The sequence below is a fragment of the Nomia melanderi genome, chromosome 2 (assembly GCF_051020985.1).
Source record: "Nomia melanderi isolate GNS246 chromosome 2, iyNomMela1, whole genome shotgun sequence".
Lineage (NCBI taxonomy): Eukaryota > Metazoa > Arthropoda > Insecta > Hymenoptera > Halictidae > Nomia > Nomia melanderi.
Window position 1 is genome coordinate 19,055,071 of NC_135000.1, and position 23,436 is coordinate 19,078,506.

General features: G+C 42.3%; 1 protein-coding gene across 1 annotated transcript in view; it reads right to left on the minus strand.

Moving 5' to 3' along the window:
- dpr12 (defective proboscis extension response 12) overlaps positions 1–18,934 on the minus strand; it is a 126,722-nt gene extending 107,788 nt beyond the window's left edge. Inside the window, exon 1 of the mRNA XM_031981608.2 lies at positions 17,360–18,934. The gene's annotated coding sequence lies outside the window, so the exon portion shown is untranslated. The remainder of the gene's footprint in view (positions 1–17,359) is intronic.
- Positions 18,935–23,436: the final 4,502 nt, after the last annotated feature.

Sequence of the window (23,436 nt, forward strand, 5' to 3'; positions counted from 1 at the left end):
TGTGTCGTTACAGGCTTATTATCCAGCCGTTCTAATTAAATTGGATTAGTGCAATGAAGCGTACCATGAAATTCTCGGTTAATGGTCTCACGCAGACTACGCCGTCGCCGCTGCCGCCGCCGCCGCCGCCGCCGCCGCGCCCTTCTCGTTATTCTCCGCGGAGTCGATGTCGTTGACATGCGACATTTTCTATCCGCGATAACTCGGATAAATTTCATTAAACTCGCGACCGGCCGTTGCCGTGACGATCCAGCGATCGGTCGAAAGCGGAATTTCGTGATTTACGACGGGCGCACTGCGCCGGCTCTCGTCAAGACCGCGTTAACGACACGAACATTTGGTCGCACGCGTATTTTCACCTTTTTTATTTTCTTCCTTCATATACTCGTTTTTCGGGAAAATTCGCGGGAATTTCGTGAAGCGACGGTAAATTTGATAATTTATCCGCTGGGTGTTTGCTTTCGGAGGATTTGCGGGAAGCTCGTAGACTAATGCTAATCATATTAATTATTATTGTTCTGTTGTTTCGTAGAATTCGTTTGGACGTCTGTGAACCTGTGGTTACTACTGTAAATGGTATTTTTGTATTTATGATTCGGAGAGTTTGTGAGAAGTTTGTGATAACTATGATAATTTGTCTTTATTGTGGATTTGATTATTGCAGTTAAGTGTTAACGGTGAAACTTTCTTGTAGATTCTTTCTTATTTACAAGTTAAGTGTCGCGTCAACGACCAAGGTTATTAACGATCGTAAACATTAGGGAATATAAGTGTACATTATTGATAAACAGTTTTATACGATCGAAATGTGATGAAAAATGGTTCAGCTGAGTCTTTATAGGTCGTTAACGATTCTAATACTCTTGCTAGACTGTACGAGGTGTTCGGCGTACAACGTTGAGGCGAACTGTCTTTCTTGATTTCACTTTCAGTATTCGGGAGTTATTGAGGAGATAAATTTCGAAAGTTTCTTATTGAAAATGTATAAACCTGGTTATTCAATTGAGTTCGATAGACAGTATTCAGAAGGATATTACTCTAGAATGAAAAGCTCTCGCTAAAAATTCTCTGCGTCCGAGTATTTTTAAGAGGATATAAATGCTTCGCATCTTCACACAATGACTTATTTTCACGTGAATGATTCAGGAATACTAAATTGATCTCAAAAAATTATTCAACACTTTCCAATCACGAAACTGTCTTATTAGACACCGGATTTTCCCGACATCTGGCAGCCATCCGTCCGGGAACATTGGTTTACCTTTAATTAGCGAACTCTATTCGAAAATTAAACGAGGGGCTTGAACTTAAGAATATCTCGGAATCAATATTTGTGACAAACTGTGTTAGTCATCTCTCCACGACAACGGATGAGAAACATCGAAATTTTATTTATAGAGATGGCACTGTATATTTGTCCAGAAGAAATCAATTATTAATCGCTGCAGCAATTTCTAAATAGAACGAACTCTGTTTTCGTTTCCGCCAATCAGATGTAGTCGATTTTAAACGCAACGTGGGTACAATTGACACGAAACTAATGTAACGTGTGGATTGTTATCATTGTCCCTGTTATGTCGGTCAGCGGTGTCGGTATGTAAGTTCGAAAATCAAGTAATCAAAGCATGATTTCCAGTAACGTTAGGCGGGCCGTTTGGAGTAACGCGGGCTACGATCACGCGTTTTATTGTCAACCGCAATGCAATAAAATACGTTCGAGTTGCGCGCGTCTGCGTGCATTAACGTTAATTTTTGAGCGGACTGATTGCATATATCAATTATTTAACTGAGGCGTAACAAACTTGTTCATTTAGAGGCATACAAAAGTTGGACAAAATAATGGAAACATTGCGTACAAATAGTATATTTAACCTGCGCCAATCTTGGAAGGAAGATTTCAAATGGAATTTAACAAAAATATATATTACTCGATCCTTTTGAGTTGAAATTAAACATTATTTTTCTGTTGTCAATTGTTATACTTTTAAACGTAGGTACAAATAAATATGGAATTCTTTTTTGTTTTTAGTAAATGATTAATGATAAAAGTGATTAAAATATAGTTATAATTGTAATGACAAAACTCTAGGAAGAACAGTTGTAAAGGAAATCATTGAACAAGGGGTTAACATTAATAGTCTTAAACATGAAAGTTTGAAAATTTTCTGCATGAAGAATAGTATATATAATATTCTATGAAACAGTCTTAATGAAGTTTTAGTAAAGAGTTGAATACATGAAACATTTTTATTATTCTGTACAATCACTGTATTTCCATTTCTTTATGCGATTTCATTCACGGTAAATTCTTTATTTGAAACGCGCTTCGAATCTGATACACGTGTGTGTAACTTGAGTACTACCTCGTCCTGGTCATCGTCGACTCAACGAAGTTGAATAAAATCAGCGAATTAATTGAATCCCGCTGAATCTTTGACAAATACGCTGAATCTGGAAGCAAATTAATATTCGCGTGGAAGTTACACGAGTTTCAAAGGCCAACTGTACACGTGACCGGGTAATTTTCTGGCAGCCATTTTGTGGAGGATTAGCTAACCCGTACACGTTCCTGTATACTGTTCTGCGGTGGAAGTTTGTTGGGGAAGATAGTGTAACTGTTTGTAGTACTCAGGAATACTCATTAGTGCTCATTAAAACTTAAGTATTAGTCACATTGCGTGGATATTAAAATTGTAATGTATGGATCTTGCTTATAATATTGTTACGTGTAGCAATGAGTTACTCCCTGCTTTCTTCGTGAAATTTCATATTTCATAATGTTGTACTATATAAAAATAATTTACTTTAAAATGTAGAGTAAGAAGTACAATAATAATTAATAATAAACATTATTGTAAAGAATCAAGGTTTCCAATACTGCTGAAAACAAATGCAGAGTTGTGTCAAGAATTGGTTAAATGTTGATAATCTTTGAAATATATCTGACAGTAACAACACTCATCTCCCAAGTAGAATGTCCTGTTTACCTTGCCCATCTAATAATTAATACTAAAACTACCAGACGGATCAAAATCACCCATTCCTGACGTCTTTTCTTTGCAATTATTGAAAAAGTAACAGATATTCCTTTATGAAATTATTAAGGAAATTGACCTAGCAATACGCAAAGTGAATTGTAAATCAATTAAAGTCTCAATAGATGCACTTTTGAAGTTTCTGTAAAGGAGTTTAAAAAAATCAATTTAACTATTCGGTAGTTTCAGTGTTAAACACAACAAAATACAAAAGTGTTAATTCAACTACACTTCTGTTGCAGTCAGGCCGACCGGTACATTCCACGTTGTCTAGCAAACTCATTACGGTTCCAACAAAATCTCCGGAACAAGAGGGATTTCAACAAAATTCCGCCTAATTTTCTTCCTCGCGAATTATCCTCGAAAACCGTGGATCCGCATAAACATCCGCAAGCATAGTTTCCGCAATTGTAGAGGATACGCAGGTAGCTTATTTAGGCGGAGCACTATGTACGATAATATAGCGCCGGAACAAAAGGCGCCTCTATATCCGGTCACCGCCGGAACCAGAGTTTGACGCAAGGCATTTACGCAATTAGCGCCGAAAACGCGTTTAATACTTCACGATATTTAATTATCGGCCATGAGCGTGCAAATTCGTGACATCGTTGCTGCGCATCGTGAACGATTTTCAGCTCAGACGCGCCGCGGTGAAAGGGCTAAAAGCTTTACACAGCTAATTAAATTAGTTTCAACGCCGGTTATAACACACACCCCGCCCCCCGCCTCTCCCGTATAATTACGTTCTATCCAATCGAAGCCTAACCCCCCTCCCTCAACTGTTGTCCCGTCGCTCCCTCTCGAACAAGAATCACTGCCGTACAATGTGCACCGCGCGTCCACTCTAATGAAACCTTGTAAATTTCACGCTCGACTCTTGTAATGATCACCGGTAATGGGCCGGGGGTATCATTAAACGATTTAGGATAGAGTTCGTTGTCACGTTGGCTCGAATCAACCTGGAGAGCTGTTTATACGACGATGCGTGTCTGTTTACCGTACAGCATTTCTCATCCGCGTGTAAAAATATCATCGTTCGCGTCACGATCGCTTCATCCGCGGTAGATCGCCGCTACTTCGCCGGCCATATTTGCGTTCCCATTTGTAGGGTAGGCGTTTGTGGACTTAAATAATGTTGGAAGACTGTGTTAGATAGATTTTTTTACTTCGATGTTGTCATTACGAAGGTTACAGAACGACTGCCCTTCTTAGGGCACTGTTTAATCGGAGGACCACGCTCTGTTTATTGCATCTCGAGACTCGGGAACGCTTCCCCTTAACTCCTTGGCTTATGATTTATTTTTCAATTATGATCGACATAACTACTTTGCCATTAATAATTCATTGAAAAAAGAGATAAATTTTAGGTATATTCTATGCCTATATTTGTTCTGAAGTATAATAATCGATAACAGGTAAATAATATTGAATTTATATTTACAAGCATTGAGAGATAATGTTTCATACATTATTGTAAGGCAATCGGTTGAGAAGGCACCGATTGACGAAATGCAGACTTTCAGCATCCAACTTTCCCTTCGTTTAGATTTTCTTACATGTTAATTCCAACGATATGCTTTGCGATTTGTTTTCTTGAATTCCGGGTCGCGAAATCGAGTAAAACACTGTTTAAAATCGTCGAGAGTTTTATTTAAGTAACAGTGGCGAGGTATCAATGTATCGTGCTGGTCTTCAGTTTAGTGAAACGATTCTGATTGTTCTCTGGAAGCTGCTATACATGTTTTAGTACTCTTAACCAGTTAATTGCGTTCGACGAATATACACGTCATCTCTAAACGCAAAATGGTACTAATATTTTTAACCATCTATTATTTATTTGTTAGATAAACGTGTAATTCTTCTTCGTTTTGCTGTAGTTTTTGTTAGGATATATTACTACAGATTAACTTACCCTACGTTTGACGAATTTTATTGTTTGGCTTTATTGTGCGCACAATGAGAGATTTTTTAAACTAAATTCCACAATTAACTGGTTAAAGGAAAATGTGGAAGGGAGTAAGAAAGGAGTTCTACAGAAACACTGACGTAGGAGGGAAAAGGTCCAAGGGTTGTGTAGTCCTAGTGACCACAGTTGTTTTGCGCTGACGTATCTCTAGTATAGTATCTTAGTAATCGCAATGCGTTAGCGTTTACATGGGTCGCCGAGTATACAACAGTTTTACGATGAATCGTACGAAAGTTGTTCTGCCGTTAATACTCCGCCGGCAAGGGATGGAATTATGTGTTTAGCACGAGAGAACGTTTATTGTTTTATTTATTTACGAGAGAAGAGTTTATAGCTACGAGAAATAATTATGTGCGCCGTATCTCATGGCTTCGCTTCCAACGAAGTAAAATGAAGATTATACACATTCATCCAGTGTTCTCGATAGATCGTTCGAGATGCTATGAAATTAATTTCCCATTAATAATTTAAATGAAATTGCAATTGAAAGAGTCATTCTTCTGCCAGTGAATAATCACGGTGAGTTAAAACCGGAACAGGACAGTCTCAAATTCCGTGAAATGTGACGTTTCAGAATATTTTTCGGAAGGTTTTCATACGTTATGAATGCGTAAAATTTCGCAGTCGGGCTACAAAGGAGGAATTTAAGGATGCGGAATTCGAGCGAGAGAGAGAGAGAAAGAGAGAGAGAGAGAGAGAGAGAGAGAGAGAGAGAGAGAGAGAGAGAGAGAGAGAGAGAGAGAAAGAGAGAAAGAGAGAAAGAGGGAAAGAGAGAAAGAGAGAAAGAGAGAAAGAGAGAAAGAGAGAGAGAGAGAGAGAAAGAGAGAAAGAGAGAAAGAGAGAAAGAGAGGGGGGGGGGAGTGGTGGAAAAAGTTGGAATCCCCCGCGGGATATTAAAAAAAATCATTAATTATAGAGGGTGCGCGCACGCGCAAACGACGGCGCCGGGACGCGATCCTCTTCATTGTTATTTGCATAACTTTCCAGGGGGATATCCGACGACCGCCTAATAATACGTTTAAAGTTCACTTGCTGCGAGAATTTCCCCGCCGTGTACTTTCGAACAAGTCGATTTATCTTGTTGTTGCCGTTGCCGTTGCCGTGCGAGGCGTTTTTTTTTCATCGACCCGTCAAAATGCCAAGCGAGACGCACCGCCCTTCCCCTTGCTTTCCCATCCTTTCTCTTCCCATCTTTTCTATACCGTCCCTTCCGCATTGTTATTAAAAAGTTCTTTCGACGTCGTCGCGATCGTGGACACATTTTTCACTTACATGGAAATCCCTCGTTATTCGTCGCGGACATTATAATAGAAGCGGGTCGTCATCGATTTCAATTTCGCGGAAGGTATTTCAACAGTTTTATGCTGTCGTTTTTGTTAAGGAAACGGGTACCGGCCTTAGAGACGTTATTTTGAGCCTGTTTGTCCTTTATTGGTGACCATCGATCCTCGCGACTTGCAGAAATATTCGGGGGGACTTATTATCGCGATTACTCTGTTTTCAGCTCCTTTGTGAGTCAGTTCTATTACGTATATCAATAAATAATCTTTCTCTTACATGGAGTATAAACGGAAAATCTCGCGACGTTTCCGAATGTCACGGGAGCGTTTTATGTTCGGTTCGAAAGAAGTGAAAGGTGTATTAATATAGTTTTGAGTTGCCTTAAATTTAATAACAAATGAATTCAATGTAAACTACCATATTTGATTGTGATTTTACATGGAAATTCCGGAAGGGAAGTTTTACAATTCCACAAAGATATGGATATATATCATCAAATATAGATAAACCTTGTCTTACTGTGTCATCCAATTATGGCCACCGATAACTTTAAGAGGTACATGTGACTTTAAACACATAAATAAACAAAAAACATGTTTCAGTAATTTCTGAAATGAGATAATTGAGATAATTAAATGAGATTTGAAATCGTGCTGTTTCTGTTTCCTGCGGGAGAATAATGGCCCCATTAGAGAATTGATTAAATAATATATTATTTCCTGCTAGAGCAACATTTGTTCTAAAAGCGTGAAAAATGTAACAAGTACAAGCTCATTTATAACTTTCAAAATTTATGAGAATTTTGTTCGGGATTGCTTCTTTTTTAGTTTCAGGGAGTTACTACAATTACATAAATGAGGAAGCAATGTATTATTTTTTGCTAAAAACAGTATATTATTTGTTTTTTGATGAATAAAAAATCTGTAAAAAATATTTCTACGCTACGAATAATGTTGAATCGGATTTGTTATACTGGTTGCTTTGTTTTATATTTCAGCGGCTTATTATTAAATAAAAAAACTGCGTATGTTTTTAATAAAAGGTATATGAAACAATGTTTGTTTTAGTTTGTCACTAACTACAAGTGACTACACTGAATAAATTTAAACATTAATGTCCAAAGTAACTAAGAAATACGTGAATGGCGAGCCAAAACTTCAGAACTTAATTGGTCATGAATATTAAGAGTAAATGAAGTTACATAAAACATTCTTCAATAGTCGTCCTTAAAATAATTTAAATCCCAAATAAAGTAACGTATATACACGTATTTCAAAATTTTTTGCTGTTAAAACTTTCCAGTTAACCGTTTCCCCATTTAATCTCGAGTTTTTGCCACTTCGTACATTGTGTGCGCACTGTTCAATGAATAAAGTCTTAGTGCCTCTCGTATTTTAACATCAATCACGTTGCCCTATTTTTTAAATCAATTTCCTGATGAAAAACCCGGTTTCGCGTCGTGCGTCACAGTAACAAATGGTTCCCCTCCTTCCATCCGGGATTTTAGACCCGGTACGCATAAATAATCCCGGTGTTTTCCTCGAGAATGTGGAAAACTGTAACGAGGTGTCCCGCCCTATCACTGATTCCTATCGCTGGCTGATAATCGCCTCTCCCCGGGTCCGGAAACATCCCGATAACAATCGTGATTAGATCGCACTCGAACGGTGGAATATAGTTTTTGGGGTGGCTGGAAGGGAATCGTGTCTGGAAATTTTCCGTCTTATACAAAGGGCGTATATACATTGCATACGTTTTACACGTTTAAACATTATCTATTATATACCATTTAACGTCATCTCTATATCATCAACTTCAAATTTTTTCAAACTTTTAGTAAACGTTTATAACAACGTTATTATCAGTAAATATTTAGTAAACATTTAAATTAATGAGTTAGTAGTATTAATATTAACGTCTCGATTTTTTGTCGAAAATAAAAAAAGAAATTTTGAAAGCGCATTCGTCTTCTTTTTCTACGGAGAAAGAAACTTGCATCAACCTAAAAGACTTGAATTTGACCGCAGAATTTGTCTATAAAATTGTAAGACTGTATAAGTATCCGTAGCTTTAAAATATCTTATCCCTCCCAGGATTCCGTTCTCTAAAGGACAATACCAAGTTCGTCGCTTGAGCGAGCCAATAAATTTCTAAATAGAAAGTAAGTTCGATAACTGAAGAAACAACTCTTGGAACCAAGCTACTTCTTTGTCCTCGCGTGTGCCACTCCTAAAGTTTTCGAAACTGTTCCGACCACCCTGTGCAAAACAGAATGTCGGGCCGAGTCAAATATAGGAGTCGCCATATAGTATAAAGTGGGAATTCACGAGTCTAGTCACATACGGAGCCGAATGTGGTTCATTCATAAGTATTCGAGAGTATCTATCGATCTCCGACAATCTATTCGAAAACAGGAAATACATAGTGTTTACTCAAAAATATGGATTTCTTAATAAACCTTAATCAGTACGTAGAGAAATTCATTACAAATACTAACATAGACATTATATAACTACACAATACTTATAGATTATTCATTTTTGTTGTTGTTCCTTAATAACTTTCAAGATAAACCTTCCACGTATCAAATAATTATAATTTCCCAGAAAACTAATAACATAATTGTTCTTCAATTCTCATCGACGATAAATTAAAACTTAATGTAATAGAAACTGTACATCAATATTCGCTTGTAAAATTGTTACAAATTTTTACACGAAGACCGTTCCTTCATTCCCTGATTTACGTTCGCAGTTACAGCGCAGAAGCAATGCAAGCGAGCGATATAATTTACATCGCGAGACAAGCACGATCCACTATGTCGAACAAGGGTAAGCTCCCAAGGAATGGCTGTCTCGCGGAAGCCAGTCGTTCCTCATCAAGGGAAAGAACCCTTCTTTCCGAGGCACTCAATAGATACAGCAAGTTTGCATAAACATCCACGGACTACTGATTAGTATCACAGCGTGGCACACAGACGGAAGTTCCCGACAGACGACGAATTCAATTTACTCTGGTCTCGATAACCTTGCAAGAAAATGCTCGCACCCTTCCGTCTACACCGGGTGTCATAAGTTCTTAATCCCGCCCATAGCTTCGAGCAACTGAGAATCGAGTGTACACGAGCGTGTTAGGCTGCGATTACACTGAACATGTATTCGGATAAACTTTAATTCTGACGAATAAACATCCGAAAATTACTATGGAGAAACGTATTTTTAGAAACGTATACAGTGAGACTTTAAAACAATTTATTTTGTTCAAATTGGTACAGATTGAACAATACAGAGACGGACGAAGGCAGTTATAAAACACATATGAAAAAGATGCAAGTGTCTCTTCGATGGAGGTTATTGTTAAACTAAAACTAAATGTACACATATCTGCTAGTATTCCTGAAGATGTTAATGAATCTACTCACTATTTTTCGCGATTTAGATCGGTCAAAATTTTACTTACCCACAAATTCCATAATTTAGATTCTCAGATTATTATTAGAATTTTTCCAAGTTTCAAAAAATATTTTCCCAATTTTTCATTTATCCGGTTTATTAGTCACTGAATTAATTTGAATAATCAAGGTTCTATGTCGAGTTCGTTAAAGTACTGTTAATAGATCATTCGTTGTCTAGGCCAAGGAATGCGGGTCTGATTGGTCAGTTTTCATCAGTCGTCTCATTCCCGATGCTAATTTGCTATGTACCAATATGGTTGCACGTAACCAATCAACTCTATAAACAAAACACTCAGTGAAAGACCTCTCTTACCCTTGTGCTAGCATATAGACAACAAGTCACCCCCTAACGGTACCAGTTCGCCCGACTGCGTATCCAATGTAATGGCAGCTTTATTCACAGCGTGGCGGTATTTTCGATGGGTAAATTCCTCGGCTTGTTTGGGTCGGGCTGCCGTACAATTAAGACTTCAGGCTCCGTCTATCGGGTATTAATAAATATCTGATTTGCTTTCAATCTGCCGCCACCCCAGCCGGTCTGCGAAGGGTCGTGCAGGAACGATCGAAGACTAATGACACCGGGGGTGGGAAATAAAAGGGTCTGAAGTGAGATATCCGTGGCCCGGACGGAAGGGTAGATAAGGTGGGAGTGAGAGGTCGGTGCGAAAAAAAAGGGTGGGACGGGCGAGCACAGGAGAAGGATCGGTTGTCAACACACCGCCGTTCGTAATTTCCTGACGGGGTGGAAGGGCGACCAGCGCGCGCGAGCCAACTTGCGGAAAACTGGGACGCCTGGTAGAATTAACGTAACCGACGTCGAACCCCTCGGCCACGCGAGTTACCTATCCGCCGTGATCAATGGCACGTCCGGAGGAGAGAAGGCTTACTCGGTGCTCGGTAGGGTGTGAATTTATGGCGACCCGACGCGGCCTTGAGTCCTCCGAGCTTTTATAATTGCGCCCGAGGGTAAACGAGTCGTCGCCGAATCTACCCGCTCCGCGGTTCACTCGACGCTGTTATGTAAGTGGATAGGGTAGAATGGGGCGGTCGGGTGATTCTATGCGAATTTTGGATTTGGAAGCGTGTTCGCGACTGTTTGACACTTGTGTGAGGTTCTTTTGCGCCAGAATTCAAATTGACGACGGCGTGTTTTGTAGTGCTGCGTTACGTGTTCTTGATTGCTTTGAGAAATATCGCTTTGAAGAGAATTATTAATATGCAAAATTTGGTGGATACATTTATGTAAAATAGGTGGGGACAAGACCTGAGCGGGACTCTGTTGAGACGTTGAACTCGTTGCTACCACAAGGGAGGGAATAACCCTTAGCAATATGGTTTTTCATCAATAGGACTGATAGTATGGGTATTTTATGATCAGTCTTGATTTTGCATTGTTGTGAGTTCTTTTGGAAATCTGAACTTTTAAGATAGTTCTTGTAATCCATAATTTAATGTACAAGTAATTTTTAGTCAAATTTTCATATCATTGTGCAATAAAGATTGAAAATCGCGGTGATGAAGAGGTAAAATTTTCGGTGGAGGGTTAAGAGGTTATGTGCATACTTTTCTTGTGGGGTTGTATGAAAATTAAATTTACATTTAGGTTTGAAGACGGTAGAATTTGAAGTTAACAGCACACTGAATCTGGGAGCGGTAGAGTATGTTTTATTTATGAATATCCGGGAGAAAGGGAACCGCTAGAAGCACAAACCTGGAATTGACGCGAAGGATAAAAGGGTTGAACAAGCAGCTAAGGTTATTACCAGGGGTTTCGTGTAAAATGTCAGGAAATGTGCGTTGTCTTTCACTTTGCATTTTTCATTGAATCCTAAAGACTTCGGTGTTTCTATCACAAAAAAACCCTTAAACTTTTTAACAAGGGTAGTCCTTAAAGTCTTTAAAGTCGCTAATTTTATGAACTTATAGTTGAATACTATTCTCACACTTCCACAGCTATAGTACCACAGGTAAACGAAACAACTAAAATCTCTTTCTTTTATCTTATCAAACTTAATAATCTTACTGGCTATTTATACACAACAATCAAACTATCAATTCAATTTACAAAAGAACTAAATTGGGGATTGGTGCTCGATAAAATCGCTTCGTGTCTCCATTTCCCAAAAAGCTTCAATGTTCTATTATTTTTTTAAAGCCGGGCACTTTTATGACGCGCAGTTTAAAAGAAAAAAACTTGGCGGCGTCCATGGCCCATTAAAGCACTATCAAAAGTCAACGGCCGATGAAAAATGATGACTATTTGAGCGAACGTGACTAATCCGCAACGAAAATATTACGCAGTTAATTTTACGAGCAAGAAATATCGGATCGACCAGCGAAATGAAACACCGAATAAACTCGTTCGGGGTTGTCGATCCAGATCGCGAATCAACGATCGGCATTTTCAGCCGAAGCTCGTTACAGATTCATTATCCGCAATGCGATTAATCGCGCTAAACAGGTTAAGTGCCCTATCGATCGGTCGCGGTTCCTTCTTCTTTTTTCTTCTCCCCCTCCCCCTCACCGCCCCACAACACCGATCTATCTTCGTCCCTCTCCGTCGCGTCGTCGCCGATCCCTTTTTCTTTTTTCGAGCTTCTTGTAAGCTGCTCGAAGGATGCTTCGGATGAAAATAGCGCGGCACTCGCGCCTTCACCGCGCGATACGATTGAAACCATTGTGTTCTGTTTATTGTTGCGTCGTCACGTTTACTTTCAACGATTTTCAGACACTTTATTCCTTTGCCGCGCTCGTTTGTCGGTGGATGAGGTCCCCAATTCACGCGTCGCCGCTCAAGAATTAATCTTTTTTTTCGTTTGAATATGAAAGGAATCCCGATTTGCGCAGCTTCGAGGAGCCGATGATTTACATAACGGCGAAAAAGCTTCGGGTCTTCCACCCTCCTTTTTCACGTGACATTACTGCAATTTGTAAATTCAAGTATCCTCTTGCTTTGTGCTCCATCTGTGTATAGCAGCTGACGTTTTCGAGCGATTGTTTGAAGATCAAGTTTTCGTCTGAAGTTCGGTGGGTTTGCGCGTGAATGATTATTTTAGGATGTTTGAGGGTGTTATTTAGTGTGTTATCGTTAGGTCGGAAGCATTTGTTATTTTTGGACGTTTTTGTAACAAACGAGGTATTGTTCAATGGAATTCGATGTAAATTCGGAACTGTATGAGATTGCTCTAACAGACACAGTGGTTTGTTCAATTATTCAGGATTGTGTCAAATCTTTTTTTTCTGTAATGCATTTTCTATGTTTCAGAAAAATTTACGATCGGCTACGAGCAATGCTAAATTTTTTATTAGTTCCAATGGGGATTGGTAGAAGAGATTGTTTCGCGGTCCCCGGGAAATTCTACGTAACTCTACAATTTTATTTACCTCGCAGACTTTATACTATTCTGAAAATACAGTACTGCCCCCGTACGGAATTTTATGTGTTTACGCTGTATGAATTATTTTATAGATGATGTTAATGAAAAATCGAAAATATTCGTGCAGAGTCTCGGTATTTTACTCAAATTGTAATTTCTGTAATATTCGGTACAGAGTTCGGAGCCTACAAATGTGATACTTTTATTGTCGTCATAAAAAGCATTCCTAGTGGAAGTAAAAATGCGATTATAAACGTAACAAACGTTATTAAACATCAATTTAAAATTATTTTAAAATAACGTTTTCACGCTTCACAATCGTATTAATCCGTTCCACTTTTATTAAGGCGATAAGAATTATTCAAACACAACATGGAAATCCAATTCAATGACAACGTTTTGAAAAATGCTCGGCTCATTTAACCCACGGACAGGCCGGCATCAGCATGAATTCCACAGAGTCAATATCCTTTTCTCAATGGTACGCAAACTTAACCCCTTTCATCGATTCAAATCGAATAAAATAAACACGAATATGATTTTTTTCCTTCGATTCAGAACAAAATATTATCTTATTGCCATCAATATTTAACGTTTAAAACATAACTTAACACGAAAACTACCAGACGGGTCAAAGTGACACAATCCTGATTTCTTCATTTTGGAATTATTATAAAGATGTCAGATGTTTCTCTGAGAAATAATTAAAGAATTTAATCTAGTAACACGCAAACTGAATTGTAAATCAACTAAAGTTTCAATAGATGCATTCTTGGAGTTTCTACAGAGGAACTTCAAAAAGTCAATTGAACTATTCGGTAGTTTTACTGTTAACAACGAACTTAAAGAAATTAGAACTTAACGTTCAACTACTTGCTTTGACATCAACATCAACGATATCCCAATATCTCCAAACCCAGCTAAATTCCTTTTTATTAATACTTCACCGGTGAACACAAATTTCACGCAACCAATCAGATATCGTATCGCCCGCGCGCATCTGACGAGCCAATAAAATCGTTGATATCCAACTTTCAAATGGGGAATGTCGACTGCGCTCGCTGGACACGGGAAACTCGCATCAATGTTAACGGCAGGATGTTACGTGTAGGCATTAAAGAGTTTAGTAACGGCCTGTATATCGCGAATTGTTGATGCAAAAATGGAGTAATTCAATTTCCGTGTAACAAACGGGCCGGGGATTAAATGAAATGGCCGAATGGGCGGCCGCCACGCTTGCCGAGAATTGAATCCCGTTGGAACGGTACATAAATCTTCGCGATGCGTAGCCATTGTTCTTCGGAGGACACGATGGATTCTTTTCCGCGCGGAACCCCGTGAATATCTAACGGAGTTTGCATAAATAACGAATTGTTGAATAACGGTCGGCCGACGAAAATCACCGGCCGACAAATTCGATGGACGCGTCGCCGGGCGACGCTGAATCGCAAATGTGCGACGGACGATTCGCGAGATTTGCATTCAGAAAATGATATGTAGTTAGTCGGTCTACGCTCGGTTCTACGCTCGCTGCCTCCGGCTCCCATCTTTCTTGCCCCCCAACTCTTTTTCCAACTTTCTGTATCGTTCGGTCTCTTTTCCTCTCGTGCGTCAAACCGAATTCATTGCGCGCGCGCGATTTATCGAGCAGAAAATTTACATGCTTGCTCAAAAGGGTCTCCTTATAAAAATTCCGAATGATTCTTAATGAGATTAAAATATTAATCCGCTAGAACAGTGTCAACGAGCTTGACGATGGACTCGCAGGTCAATAATCTCGTGTGCGATCGTACCTAGGTTTTCGTTACGTCTCCCTTCGGCGTCTTTTTACGCCGTTGTTATCGGGGTTAATTAACGTCCATGTCTACAGGACGCTATTAACGGAATCGGAGACTTTAGTCACTGGCCGTGCGACGGAAAGGTGGAAAATATCTGTGTCAGTTTGCGCTGAACCAGCTGGAGTAGGTTATCGCATGAATTTTGCAAGTTGACGGTTGATGATTGACCACAATATAAATAAATTATTTGTTCATTTTTGGGTTAATTGGGTTACGGTTAAAAATGATTCGGTGAATTTTTGCTACGTCGCTTAATTATTTATGCTGCGACAGAATTCTGAAGCTACACTTTCATTAATATCTATGCTTGGTTAATAAAATGGGTCTAGGTATTCTTGTGAAATTTAATTTAGTTTAAAGTAACTGTTATTTTCATTTTTTATTTAATAATTGTGCAGGATATTTATACTTCAATTAACCAATCTAAAATATATTTATGTTTTAGTAAAGATTTCAGCAAGATGCTGTAGGGATCGTGAGAAGAAATGGGTGTTTGATCGATTCTGTCTTTTCGTAACCGAAATACGAAGATGTGACTTTACACAGACACCATAATCTACTTACATCGAAGGTCGAAAGTTTCCTATGCAATTATACTTTACAATCTCTATGCACAGCTGTGTATAAGGTGTTCTACAGGTTTCCGTACAAACTTACGATAATCTGTTCTACGTCTAAGGATAAAATCGAAATGTAACTAGAGATCCTAAATACTTCATTGAAGGATTATAATATAGGTATGAAACATAATTGTAATAAAAGTATGGCGATAGAGTTCTTTCTGGTTCAGCACAATAAAAATAAGAAGGTCGGTAGAGCATATGACAAAATTAAATAATATCGCAACGAGATTCTAGAATAAACCCCATATTACGCGTACATCAAACGTACATCAATAATAGCGTGTGACACATTGAAATATGAAGATGGTCACAACATTTCCATCACGTTCCATATTTACCTCATAATCTCGTAATAAATGATCTACGGATTACTGATCATGCAATGCACCGACGAAATTCGCATGAAAATCTCCGGCGCACTCCGTTTAAAAAATAATGGCATAATGTTTCGGACAACAATAACATAAATCCAAATAAACGAACGTGTTCAGTTGTAACATGGAAAACTGAATCATATTTCAACGGGATATTATCCAACCAGCGAAAACGCGAACCGTTAACGCGTTAAGTTAAATCCAGGCTCGATTCGACGTAAATCAAACAAAAGCGAACGCCGAAGTATCACGCGGAGTGCGCCGATGTACACGATAACAGAAATTTCCCAATTTTCCTTGGTAATTCAAATTAATCAACGGTGCACGAGGTTCCGGTCCGCTCGCCGAGTAAGATGAAAAATTGATTAAACCCTCGCTACGAGCTCCGCGAACGCGTAAAGCCCGCGATCTAATTACGAGAGACGGTTTGATTGTCAATGAAATCTCATTCGTCAGGCGGGTGAGTCATCGTCCAGAATAACCTTTGTTATCGTACGTCTTCCCGTGCGCGTATAACACGACAGTCCGGATTGTCCGTTGATTGATCGGTTGGCTTAACGGCCGTGCAGAACAAGAAAGTCACCGCTCCGCGTTTCCGATTGAAATGTTTCGCGGATAATTGGCTGAAAGAAGAAAAAGAAGAAAAAAAGGGATGGGAGGGAAAAAAACAGGAGCATCGACGCGATCGCGAAAGCCTTACACGAACGGCCTAGGCGCGCAGATAAACGCATTATCATCCGCTGACACACAGGGTTCCGCGCGCCGCGGAATAAGGTTTCGCTTTGTTGATCGAACCCGCTGCAGGCCAGTCAACACAGCTGAACCTCCTTCGGGATATTCGCTGCGACAAAGCGTCTCGTCGAAACGGGCAAATTGGATTTATCCCGTCTTACTCCGGAACGCCATTAACCGACATTGCTTAACGTCGTTTCGCTGGCCGCTCTTTAAAAATCGTTCTCCAAACGCCGATCGACCCTTTGACCCGCTACAAGCGCGCACAACATGTCCAATAACGTGCACGAAATGTCGCTGTGGTAGATAACGTTCATCAAAACGTGAATATCACAAGCCATCCTCATCGGTTCTCCAATAGAATATTCGGAAATGGAGACTCAAAATAATCGATGTTCAAAAAACACTATTTTCAAAGCAGAAGAAAAAGGAAATTTTGTCAGCGATAATTGTTTTCATATTCCAAACGTATACTCAAAATATTCGAAGGATTACGTTTTAAGAAACTAGATTCACGTCTATGGTGCCCGCGTGTAACGGGACGAGGTTCGGCAGGACAACCAAGGGTGACACGGCGAGACGAGCCGCGCCGCGTAGCCGTGGCGAGGACTCAGCTAGCAACTGGGCGAGGTGAAGCGTTGAGAAAGTGCATATCTCGTAACGTGCGATAGGGACTCACTTTCAGCGCGGATATGTGGTACACGGTTAGCCCTCAACGGGACCAGCTCTCGGCCGCCGAACTCCGGTGATCCTCGAGGTGACGAGCCCGGTATCTAGTTCCAGCGCACAATTACACACCGCCGCCGTTTGAACGGGACGTGACACACACGACGGACGGGCGACCGACCGACCGACCGACCGACCGACGCGATAGAGGATCGCCGGATTCTCAACCCTCAAAGGAGGGCCGCGATCGGGGGATACATGATACCCCGTGCACGTTATATCCACTACGGGTCGCCTGGCAGCCGCTGTTCAATCGAGAATCCCAGTTACTTCGCGGACGCACGCGACCACGTCTCGAAATCACGTCCAAACCAGTCACCGAGCAAGGTTTCCCTGCGAACCCTTTTCGATTCCTCGACGAAGGGGCTCCCTTCTCAGTCAGACACCGATGAAAACTCTTCACTGATATCACCACTCACGGTACACAGTAAAACTCTCACTTCGCGTTCACGCACCGGGGGTAGGGAGACACGGGGAGAAGACAGCGATGTGTCAGGATTGGAATCAGTCCGAAGAAGGTTCCCTCTCTCGCGAGAAGGGAGAGTGGCAAGGTAGGGAGCGCGCGAGGAGGCAAGAGAGTTTCTGTTCTCTCGCGACAAAAGTGTGTCACGCGAGAGGAAGAAACCAGCAGCACCAGCAGCACCAGCAGCACCAGCAGCAGCAGTAGCGGTAGCGGCAGCAGCGGCGGATCGAAACGAGCCGAGTCGTCGTGGTCGTCTTCGAGACGGTTCAAACGGAATCAGTTTCTTCGCTTCAAATTAGTCCTATATCCCTCGGTGTTGTTCATGCAGGTGCCTGGACGGTTTCTTGGGTCGCGCGCGCACAACAGAGAACCACCACTCTCGCTGGGGTAGCTCGAACGATGCGGCTCGCGACACAGTCGAAAAAAAGAACGTATATATGTATCCTCAGATTTGTCGTGATGTGTCACCGAAAACCACCGTGCATACGGTGCACTCTCTGTCCGCTGTCTTCCTCTCTCCCTCTCCCGCTCCTTCCCAGTGTCTCTTTATCTCTCCTCCTCTTTCTCTCTCTTCCTCTCTTCCGTGCGTGTACGCGTATACGCGTGTTTACGCCGTCGCGCGAGCGTGTCCACCGTCTCTCAAACGGCTGCCACAGAAGCGGAAACGACGGTCGCGCGCGATTCGATCCTGCGGCCTACACGGCGTCCGAACTCTGCTCGATCCTGGCCGCTGACGCGCACGGGGCGTCGGGCAGAGGCACACGGAGTGGCACAGATACACACAGAGACGTACACGGAGAGAATACAGAGGGGTCGGTCGTAACGCGCGCGGTCACGGGACACGGGAACGAAAATTCTCGCTGGAACCGATATACGCACCAGCCCTAGGAGAGACCCTTAGGCCGGATCCGCGGAGTTTCCTTTCACCTCGATTTTCGGTCCCTTGCCACCCCCGCGCGAATTGCACAGGCGCGAACCGCTCTCGGATTCTCCGAGGCTCGAGCGCCGCGCACGTCGCGGTGGGGGGTTGTTAGCGCCCTCTTCGTCCCGCTGGCAGCCTATATACGCGCGATGTGTAGCCGACGGAAAACCAGCTCTCTCCTCGATGCTGCTACTGCTGCTGCTGCTGTCTGCTGCTGCTGCTGCTGCTGCTGCTTGAGCAAGAAGGAGACACCGGATACCTCTCTCTTGCTCTTTCTGTCTGTCCTCCCTTTCCGTCGTTCCCTCTTGGAGCGAAGAGTGGGGGAAAAAGGGGGATACGCGGGCGAGGGAGTTCAGAGGAGGGCCGGTCGCCTGCCTCCTACGTTGGGAGGAGAAGATTCTACGCGTACACGGCTAGGAAGCGGCACCACCAGCCGGCATGCACCAGTACTCTGACACTGGGCCTCCGTAGGGTCTACGTACTTTAGGATTTACGCGGAACGAGGACCGGTGCATGTGCGTATGTATACACGTACACCGTCGAGGGAAGGGGTTGTATATACTATGGTGTTTGTCAGAAGCGCTACTACCGCCATCGTTACCACTACCATTCGACGGTCTACAATCGTGCTCGGCTATCGTTGCTACTGCTGGTAGCTGTCTGCCGACGGCGATTCCGATGTACATTCGTGCCGGCGGAAGCTAGTCGCTGGTGCTGCTGCCGCCGTTGCTGCTGCTGCTGCTGCTTCTCCGCTAAGCGGCCTGGGTGGGTGTGGTGGGGTTGAAGGGGGTGGCGCAGGCGTTTTGGTGCACCGACGCATTGATCCCTGGAATTCGTAGGGACGGTGACTAGGGCCAAGCATGTGTCCACTTTCGATGCTAGACGAAGAGAAGAGAAGAGGGGGAGCAGAGGAGAGAGAGGCGACTTGGTGAATAGACCGAGAGGGACATCGAGGGTGGAAAAGGGGCGGCTGTCGGAAGAAGGAGAAGGGACGCGAGGGAGTGGGAACGGCGGAGGAACAATGAGGTTGAAGGAGAGGAGCGAAACCGTTTTACTCGCGGCCGATGTCCACACCTGCAGGCCGAGGGATGCGTTCGAGGTTGATGGAATGTCCGCGCGATTGAAAATCTTCCCGCTTCGAATCGGCGTCCATCCAATCCCCTACCCGGTTACTCTTCGATCTACCGGTCCGCGCGCCGAAACTGTACCCGTGCGCCGCGTGCTCGACGCTGCGACGGGGATTTCCCAGATGACGGATAATGATGATGGATGGGAACCGGGGTTGCCTTGGTCCGCGCGGTGCCGCGGGAGGAAGCCGGTTAGAGATGTAGGTGAGCAGGGTGGTGGGTGGAGGTTTTAAAAAAATTGCGCAGGGAATTTCGATAATTGTGCGCGGAGGATAACGGGATTCGTCCCGCTGACGAGGATGGATGTCCTCGATGAGAAACGGCGGAACGGGCCGCGGCGCGGTGGCCGTGATTCACGCCTATTTCCCTGGGTGGAAAGGAGAAAGAAGGATGTAGATGTATCGTTGCGATATTTCGAGGGAACTCCTCCGTCAGCGGGACGAGTAATCGCGGTTTTAATCACCGCGACCTCGCGGTTCCCTTGGAACTGATCGCTTCAACGGGGGTAAGACGTCGGCGAGATAGACGGCGAAATACAGACGGACCCATCCGGTTGCTTGTTTAAAGTCAGCTCGTACAGGAAAAGCAAGAAGTTGAACGGCTAATCTGCGAAATTAAGAGGAAGTCAGTCCCCGTGATTCCTTTCACGTGAATCCCATCGATTTTATAAATGTCCGCCTCGCCGGCCGAGGCTCCCTTTTCATTCGGCCCCCAACGCAAAAATCGTTCGTTAATTAAGAAGGTTGATTCGACGGGTCACGGCAGCCCAAAGAAGTCCGTGTAACAACCCCGAGGCCGGTCTGGCTGGAATCGTCGGTGGAAGGGGCTGCCAACGGTTCAAGGGGCTGGATTGGAAGCGGTGAGGTGCGCGGGGTGACGTCAGTGTACTTTTCTTTCAGCAGCGATCGCGGTTTTGCCAATCCGGTAAAAGGGTCTCCTTCAACGCCTTCGACGGTTCCTCATCGATTTTACGATTCGCCCGATCGTCAACGGTGCCGCGCCGCGTCGGAGGTTCCCGGGGCATCCGACGGGTAACGCGGAGCAGCCGCGCCGACACCGGCGATGGTTTCTATAAAATATTCAAGCGCAGGCAGCGTACAGATATATGTGCCGATAGTGAATAAATAATAAGGACGGCGGGGGTGATCCTCGATCGGTTCATAACTCCGTTCCGTTTCAGTGCTCCTGATCCATTCGTCGACCTCTCTAACGAGAGTTCCGCACTCGAAAAGCGTAAGTTTCCTCCGCGAGCTTATATAGGATGAAAATTTCAAAATGAAAAGAGGGGTTGCGAAGGACGGGAGGAGCGAGGGGGCGGAGAGAGGATGGAAGGAGGACGAGAGAGGAATAGCACCGGGTGGGAGACGAGAGTCTCCATAAATGTTCGGGATGCTGCTGCCGGGAGAATTATGTATCTGTCTTTCAGATGCACCAACCGTATTAATAATTCGTTCTCCGTGACTAATGCGACCACGCTCCGAAACGTTTTCTTCCCGCGGACTTTGTTTGCTGACGTGTTATTAGGTCTATGAACGAGACGCGGCGTCGTTCGGCCCGGTCCCCTATTCACGACACTGTAACGCGGCCCGAGATAAGGGGATTTATTCGTGACGTAATTGTTATCTGGGACCGTTTCCCGTTTTACGCCCGGTTTATAGATCACGATCGCGCCGGAGAAATTTACATTTTTTAATGTAAAACGTTCCCGTGCGCGAGGTGCTCTCCCCCCACTCCGGCCGGTTTCCACTTACGAGTGTCGGGGCTGTTAACTTTTTAGAGGGCTCTGTAATAACAGAAAGCTACGACAAACTGATATTACTAAGCCCCTGGTGGAATATGGCGGATGAAAAATTACTTCCGAGTTTATTTAGTGCTCGCGAAGTATGCGGTGTCATGAGCGGACTTGGTTTTTTTGTTTTTTACGTCTCCCCTACCAGATGCGCATTTTGTTTATAATATTCGTTAAGGAGATGTATGGTTCTTTAAAAAATGTTGCTGCTTTTGCAGTTTAATCCGCGCGCGAGGTAGCGTTGTTTCGTATTCACCGTCGCGCTAAGAAAGGAATAATCTACTTTGCGTGCGTTTCCTGTTGCGATTCTGTGTAAACCGAAATCCCCCGACTGTTCCATTCGCGAATGTAGATATATATTTGTTAGTTTAGGTATTTGGTATGGCTTGTTTATTTATGGGCGAAGCATTAACAGTCTGAAATCTTAATAAATTTATCTTGCGTCGAAATCAGGCAAACATCGGGTCTCATAAATCCGAATGAAATTGAATAGCAAACGTCGCTTTTACGAGCGGGAAAAATCTCACGTTTCTTCTTTTAGAGACTTTATCTATTCAGTTCGTTCGCGATTTTCGTGACGAAGTTTCCGTTTATTCGATTTTTCCATCGTTTTCTATACATAATTTTTGACAGACGTCAAGCTTAACATTAAAACTACCAGACGGGTAAAAGTGATGTCTACCATTCCTGATGTCTTTTTTTAGAATTATTGAAAAGATACCAAACGTTTCTCTCTCTCCCTTTCTGAGGAATTACTGAAGAAATTGATTTAGCACCACGCAAATTGAATTGTAAATCAATTGAAGTCTCAACAGATGCACTCTTGGAGTTGCTATAGAGAAATTTCAAAAGCTCAATTTAATTGCTCAGTGGTTTTAGTGTTAAGGCTTCACGTTGACCAACATTTTGATAAAAAGAGTGGATCATCAATTTCCCGTGCAATGATATTCGAAACCGAAGTTCTATTTGTATATATTATACTATCTAAATATATTATATTATTATTATATGTATATTTTGATATTGTTATTATAGTGAAACAAATTATTAGCCGTTCGATGCAAATAATATCGCGGCGGTTTTAATAATCAAGTAACAATTAAAAATCGTGACGGAACGTGAATTCGAATACGAAACGATGAGCCGCATTCTGAAACGTATGGGAACACAGTCGTTTTTCTGTTTCCGTTATAATGGAATACATTTATCAATCCGCTTACACATTCTGCATGTTTCATATCTTTGATTATTACTTCCCTTTGTTCGCAACGTACAAAAAAAATTCCTCCGCAGGCTCCGATAATAACACTGAAAAAGCATCGTGAGTATCTCGGACTTGATTTACGATTGAATATTAATCGAGGGACAATCGATGGCGCTGCTTTCTATAATCTCATTGTCAAATACAGACAACGCGACTATAATGCTATGTATGTAGAAATCCGATTATTGTTTGTTTTCGCAATTACCGGCAACGATAAATAATAAATATACTAATCAGTGAGCATCCACTTCCACGTGCAACCGAATATTTCAATACTGCCGTTGCAGAATTAATTTTGTTTTACATCTTCGACTTTGTGCAACAGATTTGTTTGACAAATGGTAATAATAGCAATATTGTGAGTCAGTAATTTCTATATCCGTGCCATTGTATGTATTAATATGTATAATAACATAATAAATTATTTCAATAATACATACTGAATAATAAATAATCGATACAATA